Raw genomic sequence first — 20,059 nt, 5'->3', positions numbered from 1 at the left:
AGATATCCGTAATGCACGCAATGCTGTAAGGTATGCTGTCTTTCATTTGACCCCCTCACATATAAATAAGATTGTACATGCTTCTGAGGTCCAACTTGGTGAAGATTCATGCCTCACAGAAGTACTCCTGGCCTGGGGGACCAGTGGCAGTGGGTAGGGGAGCTTACTCAAATTGCACTTAGTCCTCAATAGTCAATACTTTGATGTAGTCCTCCATTGCCTGTGATACTGGGGTTGATTCTGGGAAACTCTGTTTCATGGTTGCACAGCATTGGGTAACAAGTCGATTGTGCATTCCCCAAAACAGTGCAGGGGGAGCTTGGTGGCCCATACCTTAGTGAAGTACTCTGCTAGGTCCCTGTAGTCCTCGGGGATATGGGATGATTGATCAGACTCCAGACTCCCAGTGGAAGCCCTATGAGTTGTTTTAAATAGGCTACAAACACCTCTCCTTGGTGACTGTTTTAAATCTGCTGTGTTTACACTGGGTGAAGTATTCTGTAATGATGCAGAAGAGGCAGCTGCATATTAATCCATACACAGACGTTTATTATCAGAGACAAACCTAAAACAGTAGACAAAAGCATGGTCAACAGAACAGGCAGAAGAGTCAGAAAAAAACAGGAAGTAACAGTCTGAGGAGCAACCAAATCAAAGACACAATATTTAAAACTTGATTAACCAGAAACGTAGCAGTGGCGCACAGAGGTAACAATAACGACTTGGTATAAAGTGAATCCTTCGCATTCTGCTGTGGTGATAAGCAGCTTACTGTAAATGTTCATTAACCCAAAAGTGATAACTGTTATGTACTCTGTTGATGATTCCCTCTGGCAGTTGAATGTGGCTGTAACAGAGAACCTTTTCTTTGTACAATTTTTCTTAGTTAAGGAGTTATGCAAGCTGATGCATTTTCTTTTCTTTTGTTTTGGAAATAGGTTATGTAGCTTCCTGCAACTTAAGTCAGGGCTAATTTATACTTCTGCATGCACATATCTATATGGACATCATTCTTGAATGCTCACACAGGGTAAATTATTTATTCTTGCATGGGACATGATTGTGGGCATTGGTGTAACATTCAGCACACTGGAATTTACTGAATTACACACTATGTTTCTCTGTTCAATGTGACAATTATATCATACAAGAGCAAATTTTATTGAAGACATCAGTCTGTTTATACTGAGTTTTTTTTTACAGAGTGCTACCAAACAAAAAGAGTTAAAAAGAGTTTCATAGCATAGGTTTGCCTATATTTACACTGGATAACTAGGTTACAGACTTATACTAGGATACCTTTAACCTAAAACTCTGTTCTGGGAAAAGAGTCCTCTGCATCACCTACCTCTTACCCCGAAAGATTGTGGGACCAGGGAGCTTAGTGCTGTTAGCTTTGAAGTAAGTAGCTTTGAAGAATCTTACACATGCAGCTACTAGAAGCCAGTGGAGGGGATGCAGCAGTAGGGTGGTATGTGAGAACTCAGTCAGATTGAAAACAAGTTGTGCAGCTGCAATTTGGATCATTTGCAGATGACAAATTTAGAAAATTCACAATGCTTCATCAAACCACTTCCAGGTACACAATTAGACACACCCCTTTGCAACCCATTTCACACTTCCCCAACATGTACTGTAGCACTGACAATTTTCCCCATGTTAAGTTGTAAAAGCTGGCAGGAACCACTCCACAAAATGGAGTTACTTAAATATTTTAATGGAGTTGTCCAAACCTCTCCATTTAATATTTTTAATATAATTATATCAATAAAATATGGTGCAGTATATAGAATGCTTATACAGATCAGATTTGAGTAGATGTTTTGCTGGTTCCTCTGAAAAGCATTTAATTAAACTAATGAGCAGGGAAAATTCTGGTGTCAAACAAGACAGTGGTCAGACAACCATCCAGTCAGATAACTGTGGCAAACTATGTTCCAAAAAACCATTCATTGAGCATTGGACAATGCTCTTCAAGGGAAAGCACAGGTTTTTAAAAAAATGTGATTCATACTGCTCTCAACTTCAGAAATGTAGCTCTCATACTATCTGTAAAGCATCACATTATGGCCACAAGGTCATTTTTTAGGTCCTCAGTTGAAATTCTCATCCGTCGCTTGGACAGGGTAACCCTCTTTTCATCTGCCGCCTGGGCAGGATAACCTAAAATTCAGCTTCTCGTTCCTCTGCTCGGTTTCTGTTCTCCACAAGGCCTTGGGGAAGTCTCCATGAAACACACACGTGTCAGTCTTTCAAAGAGAAGTTCTAAAGTTTATTAGGAAAAGCAGGAATATATAGTTGTACAAGAAGAAGGATGGTGTAATATGTGTGTGTAGAGCTTAATGCTAGTGTCCACAAAAGTAGCCTTGGCCGTTATCTCAATGTAGTAACCTCCCAGCCAAAGTATCATGTTTCTTACAACTGCTTTCAGTGATGCAAATGCGATACGTGCAAAGCAGGGGGTCCCACTATGGTGGGGAGAGGGTTAAACTAAGGTCAAGGCATCTGTGTGTATATGTGTAAGATAGAGAAGGAATGTTTATGTGTGGGTGTGGGGGAGAGTGTGTGTGTGAGAGAGAAAGAACAATGTGCTCTATACAGAAAGTCTCCATTACCAGAAAATATTGTTTTATACGATTATCCTCACAATTGTACAAGCTCATCCTGAGAATGTGCAACATACACGGTGCCTGAGAGCTCCTCAGCTTACAACAGTTCTTGTTGATTTATCAGTCTTTTTAGATGGAATTAAATATTGACGATATGATACACTTTCTTGCTTCGTGCTCAAGCCTCCACGGATTTAAGCAAATTAACAGATTGTGGCAATTAACAAAGATATCATGTTTGTTTGCAAAGTGATTAATGCATGGAACTATGAGCATTTGATCTTTTTTAATCTATCTGTCACATACTCTTGGACTGATTTCACATTTCTCTTTATTTGGGATAGCCAAAAGATGCCAAATCCAGAGCCAAATGGTGTTTTTCCTATTCCAACATACAGATTTGAACAGTTTAAATGTGACCCACAGACCTTATATTCTGTGTTAACAAGCCACAAGGGTGATTGTTGCAATCAATCCAAGTAACATGACTCCTGATGGAATTTGAATGTAAACCATATTTTGCACCTTCTTTACATAGATGGGCTAAACTATTTCTTGATTATGAATTGCATTTTCCTGTCTCCAGGAATTACTATACCTTCCTTTTCAGTTTTGCATTTTCCTGTCTCCAGGAAAAACTATACCTTCCTTTTCAGGTTTGTCTAAATTGTTGTTGTTTTTTATTTGTTATTTTGTTTTCTAAATTATTTTGTTTCTAGATTTGTTATTTTGTTTTGCACTTCTCGGCCACCATAATTCAGAGAAAACTCTGAAGAGTCAGTTAGGGTGGGGTCAGACGTTCTTCCAAGTTTTCCTGAAGATCAGGGGTCTCATTTATAAAGCGTGCGTATGCACAAAACGGGGCTGTAAAGGTTGTGATCTATAAAAAACAAACTTGATGGGAAAATGTGCGCACCTTTAAGCAAACTTTGAGATGTGCGTACGCACGTTCTGGAGACAAAGGGAATTGGCGACACAGATGGTGAGGTCGTGAACTGAAGTAAGATTGTAGAAAATTCATGTGAGAAGAACGATTATAAGAATTAATGAAATTTAATTTTCACTCCATTTCATATGTTATATCCACATTATCATGAAGATTAAATCCAACAGTGTTATTTGTGCCGATTGTTTTAGGCTATATACATCTAGTAAAATCCAAACGTAATTCAAAACTTATTAAAAATAAAATAATAATGATGCTAATCAGCGCTACTCCGTCAAGGGTGTATTCTGTCTTGATGCCCAATGACGCCTGAGGATAGGCACAGGCTCCCCGTGACCCGAGTAGTTCGGATAAGCGGTAGAAGATGAATGAATGAATGAATGAATAATCAGTGCTGTCTTACAGTCACATTGTCCACAACAGAAGCGCAGGAGGAGATGACGCGACTACATGTGATACAGAATAGCATGAAATACCCATTTATTAGAGAACTGCAGAATATTTTCCTTTCCAACATACATATACATATTCCAACATATTCCAACATACATATACATGTACATATATCATAAAATATCAAAGTCTGCAAATACAGTCATGAAGCACAATCGCTACTCATCATCGGTCCTAACTATTATGGTGTTCATTACAAAACCGTCATAAAGAGGTATGTGTTCACTATAACATTTTCGTCTTAAATTTTGCTGGCTGCTAAATTCAACTGCTGGCACTGTTGGAGGATTACGCCAATGGAAGAATAAGGAGAGAACGAGTTTTCAGGGACCATGATGATTTCCTGGCCCAGTATGATGTCTGGCTAATAAGCCGATTTAGATTCCCTAGAGCTGTGCTCTTAGATATATGTGTTGAATTGGGTCCAGTATTAGAGAGGGCAACATGCCGGAACCATGCCATCCCAGTCTAAATACAAGTCCTCACCACTCTGGGGTTCTTGGCAACCGGCTGTTTCCAGTGGGAATTGGCAGACAGATAAATTATTTATATATAAAAAAAAACTAGAAGTAATCCTCAACTTTGTGTCTAAAACCTTTTTGTATATGAAATAATTCTATTGGAATCTATCATCTCACCCTATAGGTCTGGTATATCACAGCCGTCCCTGAGTGCCATAATATCTGTCGTTTTGAATGGTATACTTAATATGGGTAGTCGATACATCAGGTTCCCCTACACTGTGCGAGAACAGGCCGAAATTAAAATGAAATTTTGCAGCAATGTCTGGTTTCCCAAATAAAATCGGCGCAATTGACTGCGCTCATGTTGCTATAAGGGCACCATCTGCAAATGAATTTGCTTATGTTAACAGAAAGCATGTGCATTCTATTAATGTGCAAATCATATGTGAGTCCAACATGACCCTCACAAACATTGTGGCACGCTGGCCTGGTTCAACACATGATTCCTTTATCTTGACACATAACAGTGTAGGGAACAGGCTAAATGCAGGCGCAGTAGCTACGTGATGGCTGGCTTCTTGGTGAGTTTAACAATATTAAAAAGTAGAAAATGTAACAATTTTGTTTTTAATATAATTATAACAATGTTGCTTTTAATATAATTATAACCTGCAGGCGACAGTGGCTACCCCTGAGACGCTGGCTCCTCACCCAGTTTTTAAACACACAGAGCGCAGAGTAAATATTATAACGAGGTCCACTCTCGTGCCCGCGCAGTGATTTGCATTGACTATTTATGGTTAAAAATGGTCGTGTACAGGGCGGGATTTGAGGCTGGTTCACATACGCACATCTGCGGGTGATCTGTGATTTATAAAGGGAACATTGCTTACAGGTGTGCGTACGCACGGTTTTATAAATCAAATTTTTTTGGCGTACGCCATTTTTGGCTTTTGGGCGTACGTAAACTTTTAGTAGGGATCCTACGCACAGTTTTATAAATGAGACCCCAGAGCAGTTGTCGTTCTTGGAAGTGAAGCTTGCTGGAACTTTTTTGAAGGAAGATGGAGTTGTCTCCAAACTGTTCCTGAAAGTCTGACCACGGATTGGTGGTGTTTGTGACAATTTAAAGGTCGCGAACTCCACCCATCTTTGGGGAGTTGGCCAATACTACGGCCTGAGATTTCGGACTGAAAATCTCCCTTTGTTTCAGGTGTCTGTGGGCGTGGTTTACCTATCAAACTTTTAGATGACTTTAAAGTTTTATCCAAGGTGTATTAAGATGGTATGGCACCTTTCGTACTCAAATAAATTACACCATTGTTTGAAAAATGAGTAACCAATAATTTTGTGGTCATTTGGATACTAAACATGAAGGGTAATGACGGTATAAAGGCAGCGGTACATCAGTAAACAGTAATAAAAGTGTAACTGATGTTACTAAAGTGTTGTGTTCTGACACATGAATAAAATACACCCTTGTCAGGGGAGTAAGGAGTAAATAATTTTAACTCAGGCAAGCCTTAACAGAAGAAATACATAACAGGGTCAGACCTGCCAATCTTTACGCATTTTGTGTAGCAGATACGCATTTAGACATCAAAGTACGCTGCTACGATTTGTCACTTCAAAATACGCATTGTAAAAAAACATTGATGCCTTTGAGTACAACTATGGGTGTAACCGCATTGGGCAGCAACCTGGGAAAATAATAATCCGACCAATCATAGCGCCAGTTTAAACCTCTTCAACGCTACAAGCGGAGAGCCATCAACACGAATGTGGAATCTGTCTCTGTCCGTCTTCAATTCTTCTTACAGTGACTGTATTTTTTTACAAGTGAGGACTTAACGTTTCAAAGGTAAATGGCCAGAATTGTGAATTTCATCCATTTTTAATAAGCCTGCCGAACCACAGGCGTCGTTAGACTCCTTTACTGGGGCATATGCCCAAGTGTCCGGTGTTGTGCCTCAAGTTTAAATTTTACACACAGATCAAGTTTTACTTTATTTGCCAGTATTTATATAGGAAACGTAAGTCATGGATGTAAACGCATTGCCGTCGTACTTTAACGGAAAAGACAAACTGGCGCGAGCACTCAGAAATCAATATCCGCGAGCATCTGTGTCCCTTTTATAGCACGAAGTCATGCTATAACATGACGAAACTAATGTAATAGTTACATTAGTTTGATATTTGTAATAAATATCAATCGTATTCTGACTTGTTTGTTACTGGCTCCTATAGATCACATCTGATGGACATCAGAATTTTTTTGTGAAAAGCAGGGAAATAGAAGCAGAAAGTAGAAATAATGAGGGAGGTATTATTATATGATCAGCCAGTCAAAACCATAGTGAAGTCTAGAGTCTTGCATTATTGCTGAGAAAATTAACACATGTATGTGTTGTCAAATGTTTAGTTCATTAGATCTAATTTATGGCAATACATAAAGAGTTGTTAAATTTTTTTATGTTGCCTTTTCAATAAAAGAGTTCTTCATGGTCTACTTGTATGTTGAATAAATTGATATGGTGGTGAGTGAGAACTATGTGCTAAGTAAAAAGTTGTGATGAGTGAGCATGTGAACTTAATGAACGCTGAGCCTCACCTCGCACAGTGTCGCTGAATAAGTTGCTACTCAAAAAAAATTTCCAAGGTTGGCAGGTCTGCAGGGTTATAAGAATAAGAATCTTAGAGTATCTTATCTACTTGTTTTATTAGTAAAAGGAATGACTTCCATGCTGAGGTGTCGAGGTCTTGGAAGAATCCATTTTTGGCACATATTTGTTCTCCAGCCATGTCTAATTATTCAGCATCATAGGGCTTGAAAGCCATGGCTATGGGGCGATGCCTAGGGTCTCTCGCCTACATCACCCACATGGAGGAGACCTGCCCTTTCTCCAAGCCCTGTAGGACCACTTCAGCCCTTGTGGGTAAGGCTTATATGGCGGCAGGCCAAGCAGGTGTGGCTCTGCACACCATGGGCGTTTTGCAGGCCTACCAGGCTGACCTGCTGTCAGAACTTGACGGTGGTGAGGGATTGGGACCTTAGGTGATATCTGAACTCCGCCAAACAATGGCCTCACTTGTTGCCACGGAGAGGCACCTGTGGATCAATCTAACTGACAAAGTATAAGGATAAATCCTTTCTCCTGGACGTCCCGGTTTCGCCTCGGGGTTTGTTCGGTGATGCTGTGAATACTGTCATAGACAGACACCAGGAGGTGAAATGCCAGGAACTCCTCTCGCTTCTGAGGAAAGGGGCCACAGAGCATGTTCCCCTCCCAGAGCGGGACTCGGGCTTTTACAGCCGATATTTTCTTGTTCCCAAGAAGGAGGGGGAGGCTGTGTCCGATTTTGGACCGGCGGGCTCTGAACTGTACGTTGAAGACTTACAAGTTCAAGATGTTCATGCTCAAGCTTATTGTGTCACAAATCAGGTCCAACAACTGGTTTGTGACGATCAACCTCAAAGACGCCTACTTTCACATAGGCATTATGCCAGAGCGCAGGAGGTTTCTCAGGTTTGCTTTGGGGGGCGAACCGTACCTGTATTGTGTCCTCCCTTTTGGCCTAGCCCTTTTACCGTGCATGTTCATGAAGTGCATGGATGCTGTCCTGGCACCATTGCGTCCCTAGGGCATCCGTGTACTGAATTACCTGGACGACTGGCTCATTCTGGCCCAGTCAGAGGCTATGGTGGCCAGTCATCGAGAGATGCTGTGCTTGCCCACATGAGGTCTTTAGGCCTCAGGCTGAACCCAGGGAAGTGTGTGCTTTCTCCTTTCTGGGAGAACCACCTTTCTGGGAGTAGTTTGGGGCTCCACCATGATGCGGGCACATCTGTCTCCGACCCGGGTGGCTTACAGCTTGTCAGCAGTGAAAGCTATTCGACTAGGCCGAGGCCTTTCTTTCGCCGAGGCACAGAGGGTGCTCGGCCTAATGTGAGCAGCAACCAACGTTATCCCTTTGGGTCTGTTTCACATGAGGCCATTCCAGCTCTGGCTCAGGGGTTATAAGGTTATAAGGGTTACGTGCGGTGGGTACCGTTCTTATGTGGAGGAAACCCCGGTTCCTGCCCTTGGGTCCCACTCTAGGGGCATGTCACCGTCGCAGGACTCTTTCAACAGATGCCTCGCTTTCGGGCTGGGAAGCGGCCTTTGATGCCCGCCTGGCCCAGGGTCTATGGGAGGGCCCCTATCTCTCATGGCACATAAATTGCCCGGTGAGGGCTATGTTTCTAGCGTTGAGACACTTTCTCCCATACCTCGGGGGCTGCCATGCCCTAGTACGGACAGACAGCACCGCAGTGGTGTCATATATCATTCTTCAAGGTTGTCTGCGTTTGTGCCCCCTGTTCAGGTTGGCACAGCAGATTCTGCTTTGGGCAGAGACCAGGCTTCTTTCGCTCAGAGTGATTTTCATCCCAGGGCGTGTGAATCAGGAGGCAGACTTCCTGTCAAGGCCGGTGCTGAGGCCCGGGGAATGGCGTCTCCACCCCCATGTGGTGAAGCAAATTTGGCAGATTTTCGGCCAGGCAGAAGTGGATCTGTTCGCCTCCGAGGAGTCGACCCACTGTCCGCTGTGGTTCTCCCCTCTCATCGTTGGCCTTCTCGACTTTGGTTCGCGGACCTGATTTCCCTCCTGAACAGCACTCCATGGGAGTTTCCCCTCAGGAGGGATCTCCTCTCTTAGGTGCAGGGGTCATTCCTACACCCCCCCGAGAGATGTGGAAGCTTTGGGTCTGGCCCCTGAGGGGGACCAGTCCACTGAAATTGGCATCTCTCAAAAGAGTGGGTGATTTGCAGGCTTTGTCGATCGCCCCCGCCTGCCTAGAGTTTTCCCCTGGCATGCCCAAAGCTATTCTGCACCCCAGGGCAGGATATGTCTTTAAGGTGCCCAGGATGGTGAGTTGTCCAATCATCCTGCAGGCCTACTGTCCCCCGCCCCATGAGTCAGTGGCACAGGAGAGGCTGCATTTGCTGTGCCCAGTGAGGGCCTTGAGGGCTTATGTCCACCGTTCTAGCTTGTGGCATAACTCCTCCACACTCTGTTTTGGGGGCCAGAATAGGGGTAATCCGGTTTCCAAACAGCGCCTGGCGCACTGGGTAGTGGAGGAAATTACTCAGGCTTATGAGGTTCATGGTCTTGCTTCGCCTCTAGGCATCAGGGCCTACTCTACTAGGGCTATTGCCTCGTCCAGTGCCTTGGCCAGGAGTGTCCCCCTTGAAGATATTTGTGCTGTGACAGGATGGTCCTCTCTGCACACATTTATCAGGTTCTATGGCCTGGACTTGGACCCCACTCCGGGGTCCCAGGTCGTGCGTGGGCCATTGATGTTCTGTTTTCAGACTGCTTGTGCTCTCTCGTGGAGTCATCGAATGGTGCGTGGCGGCGTGGGTATTGGCATTCCCATAGCGTCAGCCCTGACGCAGCGTCAGACAAATTGAAGCTGGAGCAGTGTGACATAGATGCCCTTATATGGACTTGCTGACGTATAATCACTTCATCATGTGTCCTTTCTGAGCCTTTAAAATGGCGTGTGTGCACACAGAGCTTCAGACACAACTTCCTCAAAGAAGCATTCCCATAGCATCAGCCCTGATGCAGCGTCTCGTTCCCTTCTCAGGGAACTGAGTTACATACGTAACCTGGTGTTGTTTTTCTGAACTCTGCAAATTGTAGGAAATCGAATAACACTTTTTTTTTCTTGTTCGGATGGAAACGTATTTTTCCCCTCATTGACAGTGAAAAGACATTTATATCTTTATGCAAACTATTTGAAGGACTGTTCCTTTGAAAGACTGAGAAATTGAAAGTTTAGAGATCAAAGGACATTTTATTTCATTGAGAAGTGTCAATTGTTTTTTTTGTGTGACAAGTGTGATAGATATTTTTTTGGTTTTTGATACTTGAACATTTATTTTTGCTGAATCAAACACTGACTTAAAGTGAACGAACAAAGAACTTACCTTGTTAAAAACCAATGGTTAATTATTTATATAATCTATGAGTTATTAGCCCGATAGTAAGCGTTACAGTTCCACCAAGCCATCTGTCTGGGGGTGGTAGACAGACGTCCTCAGGTGTTTGACTTGCAACAGCCGACACAGATCCATCATTAATTTTGACATAAGTGGCGTACCTTGGTCGGTGAGGATGTCCTTGGGGATCCCGACTCTGCTGAAGAGCAGGAGCAGCTCTCTGGCCACACTCTGTGAGGTGACCTTCCAAAGTGGGACCGCCTCGGGGTAGCGGGTGGCATAGTCCTCCATAACCAGAATGTATTCATTGCCCCAGGCAGACTTTTGTAGCGGTCCGATGAGGTCCATGCCAAGCCTCTAAATTGGGACGCTTATAATAGGAAGGGGAATAAGGGGGCCAGCGCAACTTGGGTCCCTTGGGTTCTTGGGTCCCAGATGGCCCCCCAAGGAGTGAGTGTGGGATAGGTAGAGCAGGAGCAGAGTACGCTGGCATGGCACCACCAGCAGGACACAGGGTTCTCCTTTCCTGTCGGTGTGGAAGTAGACAAGCCCATTTCTCACCAGGAAGTATGATGGGGGGGCGGCCATGCGGGATTGTTGTTTACTCCATCAACCCATTGTTTGTGGGCCTGGGTTGGGGCCCTAAGGTCCAGTTTGGTGGGCATGGGCTCATTGATCGATCCTAGGGTGGGGCGGCTATCCAATGGTTTCCTCTCCCAAACCCATTCGGACACTTGTTGTTGTCGGGGCTGGGGGTGGTGGGAGCTGGCCTGGATCTGCAGTTACAGTGGATTGACCGCAGTGGACGAGAATTTCCACCTTTACTGTCTCATGATCTTGAGTGCTTTCTGGATCCAGCCCATTATATGCTAGTTGAACATCTCCACAACGGGGCTAGGGCATCATCCCAGATGTGCTTAGACCAGCTCTCCTGGTCCGCAGTGTGCTCAAAGGTGTCCAGGAACGCCTCCACATCCTCTTCAGCACTAAGCGTCATGGCCGGGATCAGGGAGGGGAATTAATGCGGTGGGGCCCCCCGCCGAAGCTCCAGTAATTCCTCTGTGGCCCTCTTGACACTCTTGGCAAGCTCCTGGGTCACTTCGAGCTGATGGAGACTGGCCTGCATAAGATGCTGTAGCACCTGCCCCACAGAGGACACTGAGGCTGCTTCCGTGTCCGATGCCCACATTCTCCACCAGTGTAGGGCTCTTAGAGAGATGGGACATGGAAGAAGAGGCACAGAGGCTGGATTGAAGTTAACAGTGGTGTGGTATTTATAACATTTGGGTCTATATATGTGTGTGCATTGTACAGTCATAGATATATACATATGTACATTTCATACATATATACATATGCATGTACGTCATACATACAACCTGCATACATTTTTCGAAAGGAGCTTCATAGATCTTGAAGCAGGTAGGATATACTTTTGTCTCTTCATTGTAACCACAGACAGATTTACATTCAGAGTAGTAGTTCATTGATATCTTTAAATATGATTTTTTTATGACATTTTATGTCTGTATTTTTTACAGATATAAAGTATTATAAAAGAAGTGACAAAACTTCATTATGTGTAAAGTTTTTCCAGACTGCCACATGTTTCTGTAATAAATTAAAATATGTTTAAGTAGGTTAGTGGTTAGAATGTTAACATATAAGTATAATGGCTTTTGCTTTTAAGCTGTTTTTCTTGTTCCTATTTTCTTGTTCCTGTTTTTCTTGTTCCTCTGGAAGCTATTTGGTAGCATTTACATATAAACAAAATATAACCTATGGGAATGATTTTCATAGCCGTTGTGAAACACTTGAAAAAAACATGACTAGTATGAGCACAAAAGCTCATTCATAACTGATTCTCATAATTGATTCTCTCTACACTGAAAGAGTTTACAATTAGAGAGAAATATTGAGAAAGCAGATCTCATCCTGGATTTCATCCTGGAGGGTGAATGCTCCAGTGACGCACCTGATAGACCCGTGATTTTCGTCGGGAGTTTTGACTGCTCCGACGCGCTCTCACTCCATGCAGCGCTGGCCACGGTGCTGAAGTTCGGGAGCTCACGCTCACCGCCGCTGGCCAAGGTGCTGAACCGCCGCTCTTTACACTTTCCCCCTTCTTGGCTGCCGAATGCTGTGGGGGAAAGATCGTTTTTTTCCTGCATGCATTTGCGGCGGTGCACGTGCCGCCGTCACAATATGTAAATTCGTACATATGTATATATGTACAGTACATACAACTCGCACACATTTTTCGAAAGGAGCTTCATAGATCTTGAAGCAAGTAGGAGATACTTTTGTCTCTTCATTACAATCGCAGACAGATTTAATGATTTTGAGATCAGGGTTCTTGGAGTATAAGTCACTTCTAGGACTCCTTGTTCTTCTCTACACTGAAGATAGTTCTGTATGACAATGGTTGTATGTTTGCGTTCATTAGCCTTCAGAATAAATTTGGATACAATCACATGCCTCTCAGTGGTAAAGCATGATAGTTAAATATTATCTGTATTTCATGATTTTATTGTCTGAGTTTGAACAGCACGTATTGAAACCCCAGTCTGCTTTGAAATCTTTGAACTATTTTTCTTTCCACAGTCTTGAAGATAATAACCACCAATGTATAGATTAAAACACTGATCTGTCTGTATCTCATAATAAGTCAGACAGTGGCCTTAATGCCTTTTTGGACAAAATCTAAAAAGCATCAGGATATACGGTGGGGAGAACAAGTATTTGATACACTTTGCAGGTTTGAGATCATGCATTTCCTGTAGTTCTTGACCTGGTATGCACACACTGCAGCAGGGATTTCGGCCCACTCCTCCATACAGACCTTCTCCAGACCCTTCAGGTTTTGGGGCTGTTGTTGGCAATACGGACTTTCAGCTTCCTCCAAAGATTTTCTATTGCGTTCAGGTCTGGAGACTGGCTAGGCTATGACAAGAATTTAAGATGCTTCATACGGAGCCACTCCTTAGTTGCACTGGCTGTTTGTTTCGGTTTGTTGTCATGCTGGAAGACCCAGCCACGACCCATCTTCAGTGCTCTTACTGAGGGAAGGAGGGTGTTGGCCAAGATCAATACGTGGCCCCATCCATCCTCTCCTCAATACGGTGCAATGTTTCCATCTCCATGGTACAACTGTTGCACATCGCCCTTGTTCTTAAAGGTCGGCACTAGAACACTTCTCCTCCATTTCCTAGGCATGTTCTCACTGTCTAAAATCCTGTTGAACAATCTAGATAGAAACTCCACTAATGTCTCTCCTAGACAATTCCACACCTCCACATGTATGTCTTCTGGACCAACAGCCTTTCCATTCTTGATTCACCTCAAATCCTTCCTCATCTCATCCTTTCCAATCTTTGCTAGTTAATGCTCTACAATATTTATTTCTTCCTCCAGTCTTTCCCTCTCATTTTTCTCAAACATCAGCACCTCAAAACAAACCTAGCACCCTCCAACCTGTCTTCCTGATCACTTCTGCTGTAGATTCCCAGTCATCTGGAAGCTCTTCCTGACCGCCCAAAGCCTGTCTCAGCTTTTGTCTGAATTCCTCACAACATTCTTCCTTTTTTTATCTTCTACCACTTGGTCTTCTTTTTCTATCTTTCTTCTCCTCTTCTTCCTTACCACCAAAGACATCTTATGTAGCGCCTCCTTCAGGTTACCAGGATACCACGGCTGAATGGACACCTAGTTGAGTTAATTAAACTAGCGGAAACGTGGACAAGTACTTCTAGGTTCATAGGGAGCAGTGGTGAGAGATTAAAAGAACAGACAGCCAACACAAGTAAGTTTGAATTTTGTTGAAAGGTTTATATAAGGAAAAAATGATGATGAAATGAATTAATCAACTGTTTCTCTTTCAGGTAAAACAGAGACAATTAAAAATGAATGATGATCAATAAAACAACAACGAAATTACTGAATAAATGAAGGAACCAATTAAACTGGCTCTAACTTTTTCTTATTATGAACTGTTATAATTCTTCCTTAATCTCCTTTTTAATCTCTTATTTTTTTTGTTCCTGTTTTTCTTGTTCCTCTGGCAGGACTTCGGTAGCATTTACATATAAACAAAATATAACTTATGGAATTGTTTTTCATAGCCATTGTGACACACTTGAAAAAATATGACTAGTATGAGCACAAAAGCACGGAGCGTGTTGATTCTCTGTAGACTCAAAGAGTGTGGAATTATAGAGAGAAATATTGAGAAATCAGGAAAGCAGATTTTATATATATATATATATATATATATATATATATATATGGGTAGTTGACAAATGGCCAAGAAAAAGTACTTTTTTTTAGAAAGCATAACTTTTTAAGAGAAAAATACATATATTTGTGGAGTATGAAAACTGCAGTTTCAGAAAATAGTACTGGTCACTCATTTTGTCAATGACTTCACATATTTTTTTTCACTTTTTCACTCAACAACACTGTAAATATGTCCTACGGTGTGACATTTAAAAAGTACTTAGAAATTATATTAAATAACATAAAATAAATACTTGAGACAGAATTGTTCACATTATTAAAACATTATTTTCTTAAAGGGATATTTATTTTACATGAAAGTACTAATTAGAATCATTTTCACCATGAATAGATGAATGGTGTCACACCAAAGGACAAAAAACTTAACAATTTCAGTGGTCTTAAAACATAGTTAAATATTTAAACAATTCTGAGAGAAATACTTACCATGTGCACTTCTCATGGCCTTCATAGGGGTATTCAGTCACATGACCTTGAGTGGGGTGTTTCAATTAAATGTAGTTATCCATGATATTGCCCAAATTAAAATTAGGTTTTTGCATAACACCAAAGGACATTTTTTTCCTGTGACAAACTTTATGAAATTCCTACACTTGTATGATGTGAGTATGAGAAATGTATGTATATGAAAAGTGATGGCCACTTAGTGAAATAGACACTTGCACAATTATGCCAGGAGTGTTCATTAAGATTTTTAAACATTATTTTCTTTATTTATAAAATGTAATATTTATGAAATAATGTTGTCTACCGTCACACCATAGGACAATTTTGAGATTTGGCTCAAAGTTCTACAAAATCTATCAATAACTTGGGTATTAAAACAACAAATTCATATAAAACAAGAAAATGTTTAACCATTTACAGTATTCTAAATTATGTGAAAATGTGAAATAAATTGTTTTATCTTCTGTGACAGTGAAAAAGCCATGTCACCTCAACTACCCATATATATATATATATATATATATATATATATATATATATATATATATATATATATATATATATATATATATATATATATATAATGTGTGTGTGTATGTGTGTGCATTGTACAGTCATAGATATATACATATGCATACAACTTGCATACATTTTTCGAAAAGCTTCATAGATCTTGAAGCAGGCAGGAGATTGTAACCACAGACAGATTTACATTCACAATAGTAGTTCATTGATATCATTAAATATGATTTTTTTTTACGACAATGTAAGTATTATAAAAGAAGTGACAAAACTTCATTATGTGTAAGATTTTTCCAGACTGCCACACATTTCTGTAGTAAATAAAAATATGTTTAAGTAGGTTATTGGTTAGAATGTTAACATACAAGTATAATGTATAATATAAGTATAAGGGCTTTTGCGTTAAGCTGTTTTTCTTGTTCCTATTTTCTTGTTCCTGTTTTTCTTGTTCCTCTGGAAGCTATTTGGTAGCATTTACATATAAACAAAATATAAACTATGGGAATGTTTTTCATAGCCGTTGTACTGTAAAAAAAAAAATGTAAAAAAAAAACATGACTAGTATGAACACAAAAGCTCATTCATAACTGGAGAGTGTTGATTCTCTCTACACTGGAAGAGTTTAGAATTAGAGGGAAATATTGAGAAAGCAGATTATATATATATATATATATATATATATATATATATATATATATATATATATATATATATATATATATATATATAATTTCTTAATCGCCTTTTTAAGACTAGTTGCTTTTTAAAGCTTTTTGAAACTAAGTCTTTAGTTTAAGTGCCAATTTAATATTTTTTTCTTTTTCCTACTTATTTTTAGCGTTCTAATTATTTATTTGAACTGGTGTTAGATTTTAAGTTCCTTAATTAAAACCTACACTGGTCTATATCAACTTTAAATACTCAGTAGCTTTAACTTTCAATGTACAAATCAAATCAACAATAAGTAAAAATAAATAAATCTTATATTTCAAATGTAGGGGGCACGGTGGCTTAGTGGTTAGCACATTCGTCTCACACCTCCAGTGTTGGGGGTGCGATTCCCACCTCTGCCTTGTGTGTGTGGAGTTTGCATGTTCTCCCCGTGCCTCGGGGGTTTCTTCCGGGTACACCGGTTTCCTCCCCGGTCCAAAGACATGCATGGTAGGTTGATTGGCACCTCTGGAAAATTGTCCGTAGTGTGTGAGTCTGTGAGTCAATGAGAGTGTGTGTGTGCCCTGTGATGGGTTGGCACTCCGTCCAGGATGTATCCTACCTCGATGCCCCGTGACCCGAGTTCGGATAAGCAGTAGAAAATGAATGAATTTCAAATGTATCACCCAAAAGACATCATCTTTAAATCAAAACAATACAAGTATTGAATAAATGACCAGTCTCTGAATTAAGAAAAAACAATCGTCTATACCCAAATGAAACGTAGATGCAACAATCCAGGCTTCCTTCTGTCGTATTGAACATAATAATGTTGCCAAAATGAGAAAAACAGTTCAACTTCAGTTAATTCACAGTTTCTTTTTCCTCCTTCTGGGGAAAACTAACAGTAAATCTGCTGAAAACGTTAGATGGTTGTGTTGAAATAAAAGTTCGCTGGGAGGTTCGCCATTTTCCATGAGGTGATGAGCTCTGTACATGTCATCGCAGTGTTCACATTGAAAAACACTCTAGAATGACTCAAAATCACTCAAAAACGATCAACCAATGTCTTTCAAGACGTTTCTGGTTTTCACGCACAATCACTGATATATTTTATCAGTATCTTTCTACTTGCATCCTCTCTGTTTTCAACATTTCTCTGTTTTCATACAAGTCGCTGAGTAAGTAATCATCTTGCTTCGCGTTTGCTCTCCTGATAGGTTGGCAGTGAACTGAACCTCACATTATCTTAAAGGAACATTACTTAACTATGTATATGTCTTACATTTACTACATATGAAAACAAAATGATCACTAATGAAAAGTTTTAACTTTGCATTCATTAATTCTTTTAGTAATCCCTGAGGCTTACCATTTTCTCCCAATTTTTATTGCTTATTATAATCACTCTGGGTTACACTTACACATCACCATCCAATGCTGTCTGGCTACATTCTCTCCACCACTCTGCAGTCACTTACTGTATCTCTTTCAGATTGCCTCATCTACATAGAATGTAATCTATCTGCATACTCCTACCTCTAATCTTATATGTAACTCTATTTTTCTCTCTTCTAGAAATAAATGTTAACTATAGCCATTTATATTTGCTTAGCAAAATCCACCATCATCTGTTCTTCTGGGTTCCTTTTCTTTAACACCAAACCTGCCCATCATCTCCTCATCACCTGTGTTCCCCTCACCAATATGTCCGTTGAAGTCTGCTCCAATCATTACTCTCTCCCATCTGGCAATACGCTCCATCACCTCATCAAACTCACTCCAGAATCTCTCCTTCTTTTATAACTAACGGCCTACTTGTGGAGCATAACCGGTGACATTCAACCCCTTCAATTTTTAACTTTAAACTGATTGCTCTGTCTGACACTCTTTTCACCTGTAAAACGTTCCTTACAAACCCATCCTTACAGGGTCACTCCCACCCTATTTATCTTCCTATGCTCACCATAATAAAACAGTTTTTATCACACTCCAATACTACATACTTTGCTCCCCTTCCACATGGTTTTCTACACACTTAGTATATCCACCTTTCTTTTCTCCATCATGTCTGCCAGCTTTCTACATTTCTCTGTCATTGTACCAATGTTAAGAGTCCCTATACTCAGACCTTTATCCCTGCCTTTCCTTTTCTCTCTCTGCCTATGAACCCTTCTCCCTCCACTCCTTCCTCAACCAACAGTACCCTAATTTCTGTGGACACCCTGTACTGTAGGTCGAGAGTGCCGGTGGCTGTCGTTGTTTAACCCTGGCCTTGTCAGAATCTTATTACTGCTGGTGTTTCTGTTTTATGTACAATGTTAAACAACAAAGCTATGAAACTGCCAGAGAGACACTTGATAAAATATTTTTTCAGTTTATATATTTATGTATTAATTTATTTATTTATTTTCAGTTATGACACCTTGTTATTGTAAATAAGCATTATTAATAATAGCTGAGATATATTGAGTATTTTAAAATGAATTTGAAATTGCATTGCTGTAATATCTCAGGAAGAGTCCTGAACCTGACACTCCAATCAGTAACATAGCAGGTAAATGAAAACACTATGGGTATACACTATGGGAGAACTTGTGGTTTACCTTAGTTTCCTCATTAATCGTTTTGTTTATACTTTGTACCTAAAAATAGGTAGCGCATCACAAGTAATCATTGTACTCTCATGTAGGTTTTGTGTCACTAAATGAACTAAATAATTTATTTCCTGAAACCAGAAAATACCAGTTTTGTCCGCTCTAGCAGGGCTTTTGGCATCAATACAGTGGTGCGAGAAATTTTTTGAAGTACATCTGTTTTTTGTAATAAACACCCAGATGTAGATGTCAATCCATATGCAGTATGTACATAATCCATATGAGTATTATTAGCAGTAGAAACCAGTACAATAATCCAGAAACATGAGGCAAAAACATGGTAAGGAACCAGGCACAGTAAAAAAAAAAAAAAAAAAAAAAAAAAAAAAAAAAAAAAATTAAAGCTGATTTTGAGATTTCATTACACGCAATGGAAAATCGATATTGGAAATCCAGGTCAGTCTATCCATTTTAACCAAAAGGTAATGTCTCAAAGACTTTAGTCAGACATAGTCTCTTTACTGTAAGTATTTTTCAGTTTTTTTCCTTAACAATATAATACTTCGGCTCATTGAATTGATTTTTCTTCTCTTTAAATTATACACTCTCAAAATATTATAATTACAAAGAAAAGACCCTTCTTAACAAATGATTTCAAGTAGTGATAACTCATGTTACTTGTCATGTTAACTTAAAATATTCATTTCATTTAACTTAACAATAAACCACAATAAAAATTTATTAGAAGTTGAAAGTAAAATATATAAAAAATTTAAATTATAGCACACATTAATTGATAAAAAAAGACAAATAAGCATTTGTTTTGCTAATTGATCTAACACATTCTATATACAACATATTTAATTTATTACATAATATAATGCAGACGATTTCAGAAAATTTCAGAGAAATGAGATGATGGGTTTTCGTCAACACAAAAAGGGTCTTTTTTTTGTCTGGGCTTTTTCTAATTACTTTTCAGAGATACTCTAACACCCAAAAAAGGGTCAAGATTTTATCATGATGTGATGTTACCAAGTTCCACATGGGAGTGGCTTTCAAAACATATATTAATGCTCACCATGAT

Source organism: Tachysurus fulvidraco, chromosome 4, assembly GCF_022655615.1.
Source record: "Tachysurus fulvidraco isolate hzauxx_2018 chromosome 4, HZAU_PFXX_2.0, whole genome shotgun sequence".
Lineage (NCBI taxonomy): Eukaryota > Metazoa > Chordata > Actinopteri > Siluriformes > Bagridae > Tachysurus > Tachysurus fulvidraco.
Note: the sequence above shows the minus strand (reverse complement) of the source record.